Source organism: Anopheles moucheti, chromosome 2 (genome assembly GCF_943734755.1).
Source record: "Anopheles moucheti chromosome 2, idAnoMoucSN_F20_07, whole genome shotgun sequence".
In the NCBI taxonomy this organism is placed as follows: Eukaryota; Metazoa; Arthropoda; class Insecta; order Diptera; family Culicidae; genus Anopheles; species Anopheles moucheti.
The window spans coordinates 43,234,074-43,244,430 of NC_069140.1; positions in this window are offsets into that span (position 1 = coordinate 43,234,074).

Sequence of the window (10,357 nt, forward strand, 5' to 3'; positions counted from 1 at the left end):
CAAATGCCTGCGTAAAGCAAAACTTCTATATCTAATTAGTAAACTGTAACAAACTTCAAAAGCTGTCATTGCAGGATGGTTTCCGAATAACTGGCATTATATTTTACACCGGTACCGATGCTCTAATGAGCATGACAACGACAAATGACAAATGACAACGGAAAGTATGATTCTACCAAGTGTTTCGCCTCAAAACCGTTACATTCCTTGCTCTGATGTTGAACAACGGTTCCAAAACAAAACACAACCGTACACAAAAATATGCTCTAGTGGTTTTAGCCACTCAAAAATAATGCCAAACAAAAACAATCTCACACAATTCTATCATTCCCAATACCAAAAGTTGCCGGGGGGAGTAAACAATGGTGATGCTAATGGAACTTCATTCCTTCATCAAACACTTTCCGCTTTGAAAGCCATCCCGGTCGGATGGCTGACTAGCGTTGAAAGTATACCGTACCCTTGGGAGTAAATGTTGTGTGCTGAAAAGCTGAACTGTAGCCACAAACACATGTCCCGGCCGGATTAGTTCCGGATGTGACTGCCAGCAAAAGCCCGTCAGAAAAACGAAGCCACCGTCGTTGCCGGGCTGTGTACTGATGAGGGGATTTCACTTCATTTCTCCCAGTCATGGGGTTATTTAGACAAGATCCATTTAGTGCTACCGAGATCGGAACGGCCGAAAACTGGCTTTCCACCGACGGTACAGCGAAACGCAAGGACACATTATGAGTGTGTTTAATTCCTCTTCACTTCCATTACAGCAAATCAACGTCCGCCGGCAAATGGACGTGGTGCAGAAGTGTAAACGGATAGTCCGGCAAACTTCCGCTATCAGCTGCGCAAATAGCACGCTCCCGTACCGGTCGGGCTTAACGACAAACTCTGCACGTTTTGCCATGAACATTATCTTTTGCTGTAGTGCAAAGCGGAATGTGTTCGTGTGCTACTTTAACTAAATTTCATTAACAGTATGTTAAAGTTGCTGAGTTTGAACAACTGGGACTATTTCCTTATTCAATGCGCTAGGAAGACTAAAGGTTTGGAAAGAGTAACAGGTAAGCTTCCGACAAGCAGCGCGAGAGAGCGAAACATACAGGTAATTTCCTGTCATTAGACAAATCCATCGCAAACGTAATCAGTGCAGCAGCTTTCCTGTTCCGCCTAGACCGCTTATCGCCTACATCCGTCCTGATTTTGGGAATTGCCGCTTTCAAAAACTGCTTTCATCAGCCTCATAATCTCGTTCTGCAATAGCGTAGTTCTGCTACATCCTTTGTTCTGGAATCTTTCAGCGAATAGACTTGATATGAACATTTGGTTCGCTTCTACTAATTACCGACTGATAATCGGATTATCTGGAACTTTTATCAATACTGAAACAACCAAGTGAAATAGAAAGGTATTTCTTATGCCATCTGTAGTTTATTTGGAGTCTTGAAAATAGGTACTTTTTCTCTTTGCCAGCATTAGGTGCATCTATTTCGACACTCATTTGCACAAAAAACCCCTACCAGATACCTGGAAATCATCTTTATATGATCTTAAATTTAAGCACCGCGTCCCGTTATTGACAACGGTCTACAGGAGAGTAACTCTACTGTATGAATTAAGCTACTCATGTGGAAATCGTCCATATTGTCGTTACAAAATCAGAGCCTTATACGGCTTAGTGCCTTTTAATTAACTTGAATTCGTTTCGGATTATTCAAGCAACTAGTACGCAAGCTAACAAGCTGACTGTATGAACACTGATCGCACTGTGCAACTGCGACTGCGTGGCCTATGATGAAATGTTGATTAAATAAAAAAAGGTTCGGCATGGTGAATACCCTTGGGTAATCATCATGGACCATAGCTATTTACGATAAATATATACAGGCAGACCTCGAGATACACTGTAATAGCGGAGCGCTATATCCCGCGAGAAACCCGTATATGTCGAATGCGGGAGTAAACTCATTTGTACTGGAGAATAATGAAGTTGATCAGTCCCTTTGCTTGTATTATTTTCATAATTTTGGGTAAATTATAAAATATTTGGGTCAAGTTAATTACAGGGAGACTTTTTGAAACAATGTTAAAACTTGAAGCAAATGTGTTGCATCTAAATAGTAATTCATGTCACCAATTTATTAACTTTTTTACTTCATATTTATGCTATTAACAAACTCAGTACCTAAAATCTGGGTTTCTCCGGCGTATACCCTGAATCCCAAATTAACTACCTGTATATTAGACTGTTTATTATTAAATATTATTATTTCACCTCAAAATTTCGTACGTTGATAATGAAATTGATTTTATACAACTAAACCACTACCTTGAATGGATGTCAGCGTCGGTCTTCACACGACCGGACCGGTCCAAAATCCCATCTGGTCCAATACCCGGTGCGCAATACTGACTAAATGGGTAAATAAAATTCATAGAAAGCCAGAAATGGCAGGCATAGACCTCGTGAGCTCGTTGTGTTGATAAAGAAGAAAAACCCACTTCTTTTCATAAACGTGATATCCAAAATTGGCACGGCAACATGTGGCAACAACTGCAACCTAGGAGCAACCTGCACATCTAGGGGCACATTTGAAAAATCATTTTAAATTCAGGCAAAGCTAAATCTTTCCATACGAACACAACAAAACATAGCTTTCCCTCGATGCTGGGCTTGCGTAACAAATTTTCATTCCTCTGAATTCCAAACATAAATCACATTGCAACACAATCTTTTTATTAAACGAAAATAATGTACCTTGTTGATGAACGTTCGCCTAACGAGAAGCTTAAAATCTTCACAAAATCGGATAATCACTTCAGTGCTGCTGATTTTTCGACTTAATATTTACCTGTAATGTGTTGAAGCAGACGCATTTGATTGCTCTGCTTTCATCGCATAGCCTCTTAAAGTGTTGTGCGCTTGCATGAGCTAGGGTAAAATCCCCGTCTTCCCTCTCGGTTCGGCTGACTTTCTATCGAAAAAGTAACACCGAAAAGGCGTAACCGAAGTGAAAGGAGCATCCCGGGTGTTTGTACCCCGCGGGCAAAAGCTTAATTTTAATTGCTTTTCCGTCAGTGACGCTGAAGTGTGTTAATTTATTAGCACAGTTTGTTTGGCAGCAGATTATTCTTTGGCTCGAAGGTGCTCGAACGGTGTCATGCTGTGCAGGTGTGATTGGTACGTATTTCGTCGTGCGATAAAGAGAAAGAACACAAGTGAAACTGAAACTTTACACATGAGGTGCTTTTTTTCTATTTTGTTGGTAGGAAAACGTTATAGCTCATACAAGCTGGCAGACTCGCAACGGAGTGATGATGATTACAATGATTACATTGTATGACTTCATTTCGAGAAGGTTTCCGAATGAAATTGTGAAATGAAGGATTGAAGTCTGTAGCACATGCTTTAATGTTTGGGAGAAGCTTTTCTTGTGTGTATATTAATAATTGAAGTCAGTGGATTATTTCAATTGCAAAAAAATCAAAAGTCAGGTACGTCATGACTTCACGTATCAGAAATTAGTGGAAAAGGTAACACAGAAATAAAATCACGTAATGACAAACAGTTCAATATTATGTTTTTAATATTAATTAAAAATTTTCATTTTAAAGCGTATGCCATGTTGTTGTTATTTGAAATGGTCAAACATATACCAGTTTAGAGTATTTTATTTCATGAGTTTTATTCTAGGAAATTTGTTCGTGCCTCATGTTATTTGTCACTAGGCTAATGAGCACTGTTAACTAAAATTCAAGCAACGGCTTGCAATAGCGTAAATTGGAATACGTTTGCATCACAGATATTCAAAGTATGTAGCAATGCGTATGCTTCTTGCAATAGATTATTCCAATGGAAATGAAGAAACTCTTTAACATTGTCTAGCATATCTTTTCCAGTTTTCTACTAGCTAAATTCAGCTTGTAGGCTAAAACAATTACCTGGAACACTGTAGAAAATTATCAAGCAAGTACGGAAGCATACTGGACGTCTCAAACGTCCAGCACCGCCATGTAATGTGTAGCCATTTTGAAACTCAGTTCTCAGCGTTATGGCATACAATTATGATAGGATAGAATTCAATTTCCTACCAACTGATATTATCCATTTCGAGTTTTCTCATATCCCGGTGTTTGTCGGCTAAGCCGTACATTTCCCTCGCTACCAAAATATGGCTGTGTCGTGGTTTATGGAACGGCTAAAAAACTTGCCACCAGCAAAAAGTATGCGAAAACATTCTTGGGCCAGTTTTTTTTTTATATTTCTCCTTAAAATATAAATTCCTCAGGAAATGGCTTTTCTTTGTAGCCGCGAGCCAAACACCGGCACTCACTGGCGTTAGGTCTCAACTTTTCTTCCTGCAAATATACTTTTTTCTTTGTTTTTTTTTTGTATCACCACACAAAAATCCAACAAGCCGCAGCAAATCTTGCCAAACAAAACGGTTCGACCAAACACAAGCAGGTTAGTTGTTTGCACCGACAGGGTCCTGGGTTTACTGGATGTTTGTGAGAAAACGCAATCAAGAAACAATTGTACAGTGGCCAACTTTCATCAACAAATGCCCGACACACATGGCCAACAGCGGTGAACCAAGCACACGTATAATATTACACAATCATACGTATACTAGACATACATATACGCACACTTTTTGGTCACTTAGCACTAGACTGTGGTGGTTCAATTTATATGCAAATGTGTGCGAGACAATCTGCCCAAGCGCTGCCAGCACTGCCGTGCTGATCGCATCGTGAAATGGATGTGTCTGAAAATAGTACAAACAAGGCATATTGAACATTTGAACGTTATAACATTGTACAAAGTAAAATCTTATTAAAATTAACAGCTTTTTTACGGAATATTTAAAAAGCTCTTGGTTTGGTGTTTAATATTAAACACAAATTGTGTCGAACCTCAGCCAAAACCAGAATGCAAAACATTTTCCCATTCCCGTTTTGTTTCGTTTGCTTGCTTTTGTTTTCTCGAACCAACCGGCTCCACTCCCACCCTGGTGAAAAATTCAGTCAATTAGAACGATAATTCATTCGCTTCATTAAAACTTGTAATTTCATCCGGAATGAATTCATTTCAAATTAATAATATCCTCGCAAGAACATTTTGTGACAGTTGATGAGCAACGCTGAGGCTTTTTTGTTTTGTTTTTTTCTTGCACCACCATTCTATCTTTTATCGCACGGGAAGGATCTAGCACGCCCCAAAAGGACTCTTCAAAAAGGAGAGCGAGTAAAGGAAACTTTTCTCCCTTTTGCTTGTATCCTTTCTGTTTCACAATGGTACAAAAAAAACAACGTATCTATATTGCGAAAAAATGGGAGAAAGTGGCAAAATGGACAAAAGCTTCGGTGCGAAACAAATGACAAATGGAGGTAGATATATCAGCGGTGGAAAAGATTCACGTAAAATATTCCATTCGAAGCCATTCATTTCATCTTTGCCGGGGGTTTTCGTGGACTGTTCGAGTCTTAAAAATGCTCAAACGATTGCCCGCCCGCATGCGAACGGAACGCTTAATGTGCGTCCGTTCAACCGTCATTTGAATGTGCTTAGAACGGTTCGGCAAAATGGAGGCGGACACTCAAAACCTTCTACACAACGTGACAAAGTCCCAGTCAGTCATTTAGTATTGAGTCTATAGCATTTTTTACGTCCCAAAAGGCAACCACAAAGCACGACCGTAAGCGAAACCGTATTGGACCGCGCGCGGGTTGTGGCCAAAGGTTGTAAAAACTTCGAAAAAAAAAGGATAATGAAACATTTTATGACCACATACTTAACGCGCACCGTCAAAATGGACAACTCGTTCGTGACCCGAACGGCCTGAACGCTGGTACGGGGATAACAGAAATCTCACAATACCCTCCGGGGACGGGAACGGCAAACCTTGCACCATTTCCGGCAAGGTGAAGGGAAATGGCTCATAATTAAATTATACAAACACTTGCACCTCCCGGTCAGCGACAAACTGTTTCAAAAGCTAAGATATTTTAGTCCACCCTTGTTTTTTTCTCCTCTCTTTTTGTTTGGCTTCCTTTCACCGGTCTTAGAATGACGCTTCAATTTTACGCTTCCGAGATGAGTTGACAAAATGGGGAATAACAAAGTGTCAAAGACAACATAATGAAAGGGAAATTGGCTGACAGCGAGGAGCTGAAACATGTATGCTAGTGATGATGTTTTGGTTTTTTGTTTTGTTTCCAAGGTGTGCTTTAGTATGCTGGTTATGTTATTTACGGTCATTAAACTTGAGCTTTAAAAAGCATGTTGAAAGCGGGAAGCGTGCTGAGCATTTATATCTACCAAGTCCAAAATGCTTTCCTGTCAACAGTTTTATGAAGATAAAAGTATACTTCACAAAACTGTACTCTTGTGATATCCAAAAGTGGAAAAACTCTACTTGGACACATTTTCAATCTCATTTTTTACTACAACAATTTTTCACATTACTTAAGACTTAAAGTCGCTTCAGAATTCTGTAGCGTAAGCTTTGCTAACAGACCGTTACATCATGTTGCACGTGTAGTCCTCGAATCTCATGAATATCTCAAATGATTGTTACCGATACGCTACACAAAAGCAGGTCGGACCTTGCCCAACGTTCCGCACAAAGTTTGTTGGCTCTCCTTTGTGTCCTTACTGTATTTTCTTTATGTCTTCTTCCTGTCAAAACATTGTTTTAGAAGCAGATTCACTATTTGAATTGCATATTGGACCCTCCCTGAGGGTAATTTATTCCAAGGATATGCAGGGAATGTTACAGGCCAAATCGTAACCGTGAAAATATCCCAATATTTGTCATTTGCCGTACCCTCAAAACGGCAACGACTGTGACAGTATCACTTACACTGCGGAAAGATGTGTTGTGTACCTCAGGAACCACCGGATGGCTAGTTTTGATTGTGCAAACTGGTCATGGCAGTTTTATGATGGTTAGTGGAAATGCAGTCAGTAGTTTTTTTGTCTTTTTTACAAGCATGAGTAGATAATATGTCCTTGTTGCAAAGAACAAGCAGTACGTTTTCTTCACGTATTTCAATTAAATTTTTCACCAAAAATTCGTATCTTTTCTCTATTTATTTATTACATACACAACGGCTCTTTGTCGTATTATTAGCCATATATTGCATGAGGAGAGTTTAAATTTCTCAAGGTTTTTCCTCCTTGTTTACCTCCTTGCCTTTTGCCTAGGTGATGAAATCAATTTGTTTAATATCTCGCTGAATGTGACAGAGATTCAGGAAATCTGTTTCACAAGTCACTCTGATACAGATTTCATAAATCGAAGCTAATTAATCGTTGTAATCAGATGTTAGGCGTTCGTGTTCAAATCCCGTGTTTCTACGCTGTCCAACAGTCTTAGACCAATCTATCCTGAATACTAAATCTAATATAAAACCGAACCTAATATCAAACGAGCAACTTTAATGAGTGACGAAGGCATGACTCAGTCAACGTCGTGATAGATTACAAGCAATCTCAGCTTAGGTTACAATGCTTAATTTACTGAGATATACGTATGTCAGATGAATCAACGTACGTATGTCAACAAGTGCTACTTAATATTCCTAAGAATGCGGTGAGGAAAGAAAGCATACTCGTGATTTAAAACTGACATATGGCAGATAAACTTCCTTCTCGAGCATAAAACGTCCTATCAAATTCCAATTCGTACGAAAAAGGACCCCAGACAACTGTTGTCCTCGAAAACAAAGCCTTAAAAAAATGAGTGTTTCGACTGCTTCACAATGCTTTATTTCACACAATCACCAGCACGGAAGCAGCAGCACAAGTTCACGCGAACAGTTTCGCGGCATATCAAATGGGACGGGTCCACCCAACAGTTATCTCGCCATCGATGGATTAATGATGAACCGGTTGACTGATGATCTTTGCCGTCAAAGTCTAACCGAAGGCGTATTGGTGTTGCTTTTTACAAAGTGATTGATGAACCGTTTTGGCGAACAAAGAGAAAACCCTCACACCGGGTTTAATGCACCTCAGCTTTGCAGCTAAGCAGAAGTAAATGTATTCCAGTTTCGTGAAAATTTTAGGCCAGAATGAAAATTGCATTAGCAATGAATTATGGTGTGATCGCCAAAGAACGCCGTCAATTAAAAATACTTACAAATGTTCGCTAAACGTGAAATATTAAACGCCTAATTATTTGGAAAGCTATTTTTTTTCTTCTTCCGGTTACTTCATTTAGAACCCAATTTGGTTTGCCATCTAGCTGCTAGCGAGCAGCAACAAACTAGAAGCATATAATTAAGTACAAGATGATGGAAATGTACAACAAACACTTCTGCAATGGAATGGGATGCATTATTACACGGTTGCACCTACCGTTATGGAAATGAAGGAAACACCGAACAAGACCGCAAAACAGTGCCGTTTCACCTGCGGTGGTATTCATCTTGAGCACATTTGCACTTCTGCCGCATTTGTTGGCGCATGAGAAACGTTCAAGCGCGGCACCACTTTTGCGTCAAGGGTTACGGGTGTGTAGCTGATGTTGTGCTGGAAAGCTTTCGCATGACTAAGGGAACACAACAACAAAAAAATACCCTAACCTCACTGCTGACACATTCCTTGTTGTTGCCGAGAAATAAGAGAGCGTGTGAAGATTGCATTCCATTTCCAGGTATGGGAGGCATTAAATTACAACCGTAATATTACTACCATGCCAACAGGAAGCATCGCTAGTATACGTACAGCGACGTCTGAAGCAACAAGCGGAGGTGCGATAAATAAAATACTTAGACAGCACTAGTTTTGAGCTACAATATGTTTTTCTTTCTGCCATTATGTTTATGTTCTTTCTTTTTTTAATTGTTCTTATTGCAGTTGCTAAAAGAGTCAACTCGTAGATAACTATTTCATAAAAAACGTAACGTAGACGAAAGGCACCTATCATATCTCGTTCGAGAAACTTTTCCAGAACAACCTTTTCATCCCAACAGTCAAACGGGTGACATAAAAATATAAAAGTATTTCTATCGGTACATTCTTCAAATGAAAATGTGCCTGCACGACCGAAGGGAGGAAAAAAAGCCCCCAAGCACACAAACGCAAATACTAGTTCATCGTTCACGAGAATTTGTTCGACACGATGGAAGAACAAAGCTTACGGTTTTTTGCTTTCCTGAATTCTTGCTCGTGCAACATAAATTTCTCAGTTTCTAGCATGACGTCTGCGTATTGTGCTTGCCATTCGCTTTGCGGTAAACACCCGTCTGGCCGAAAGGATTACCGGATTGCTGCATTACACTTGATTACATTCCATCCATTATTGCCCTGGTGCCTGCTGGCGTCTCCTTTTCAGCACCATCGCAAGACGCCGGGTCGAAACTTTCCAGGCACTCGATGGCATATCAGCTTCGTAATTGACAATAGGTTCGCTTTGAACGACTTTTCTTGCGGGACAGCAAGCTAAAGCTTGGGCTTTGCCTTCCAGAGCCATCACCAGAGTGGCCACTAGACTGGACTGCTTGCGAAAGATCATGTGTCTAGGTGAGGGTTCTACGGCGTTCCTACTCACCGCACCGGCAACTTCAATATCGTGCCGGAAGCAATATGCGGATGCGAAAAATTTGTTGCTCCATCAGTGTCGAAGCATCTTGCGGTACGACAGCAGACGATGGTGATGGTAATGATAATATCCACGAGTGTGGTTACACACAACCGCGGTTGTCGAGCCGCGCCTCAAACACATATATGAGTCCAGCGAGGATGTCCTCGAGAAAATCATTTTTCTTTTTCGGTATCCAAGTCAGCAATCTGAGGGCTCGTAATGCTCGTGGCCATTGGCAATCTGTGCAAAAGATCAGATCCCTCTGGACGTGTTTGTAAGTGATGATGATCGAGAAATGATGGCGCACGGAAACGATAAGGGGCTCTGTAGCGAATTTGAAAAGAAAAAAGAAAATAAATTAAATCACATCACATGAAAGAGAATGTGTGATCTCTGCAGCAGTACGTAAAATTAAGCAAAGAACTATCTCATCCACAAGATATGCTTAATTTTTATTTCACAAAATAAAAAACTTAACATCTGCAACTACTTTGAAAGAAAACGGTAAATGCAAAACTTGTCTCAGGATAAAAAAAACGACTACAGATAGCAAGATAAAGTGGATAGTGGATAAAATGCTTTTGTACCTTTGTTTCTACGCTTCGGGCCGGTATACATAATGAGCAGCAATTTGTAAAAGGTCAAATGACGTAGCGTTACGGATAGCTCAAGATTTTCCTTTTGCCATCCGACACACTACCGCTTCGGATAGTTTCTTTTTGGTTTCGTCTTTTTTTTATCCGGTGTGCCAACTTCTAACTGTTTCTGTC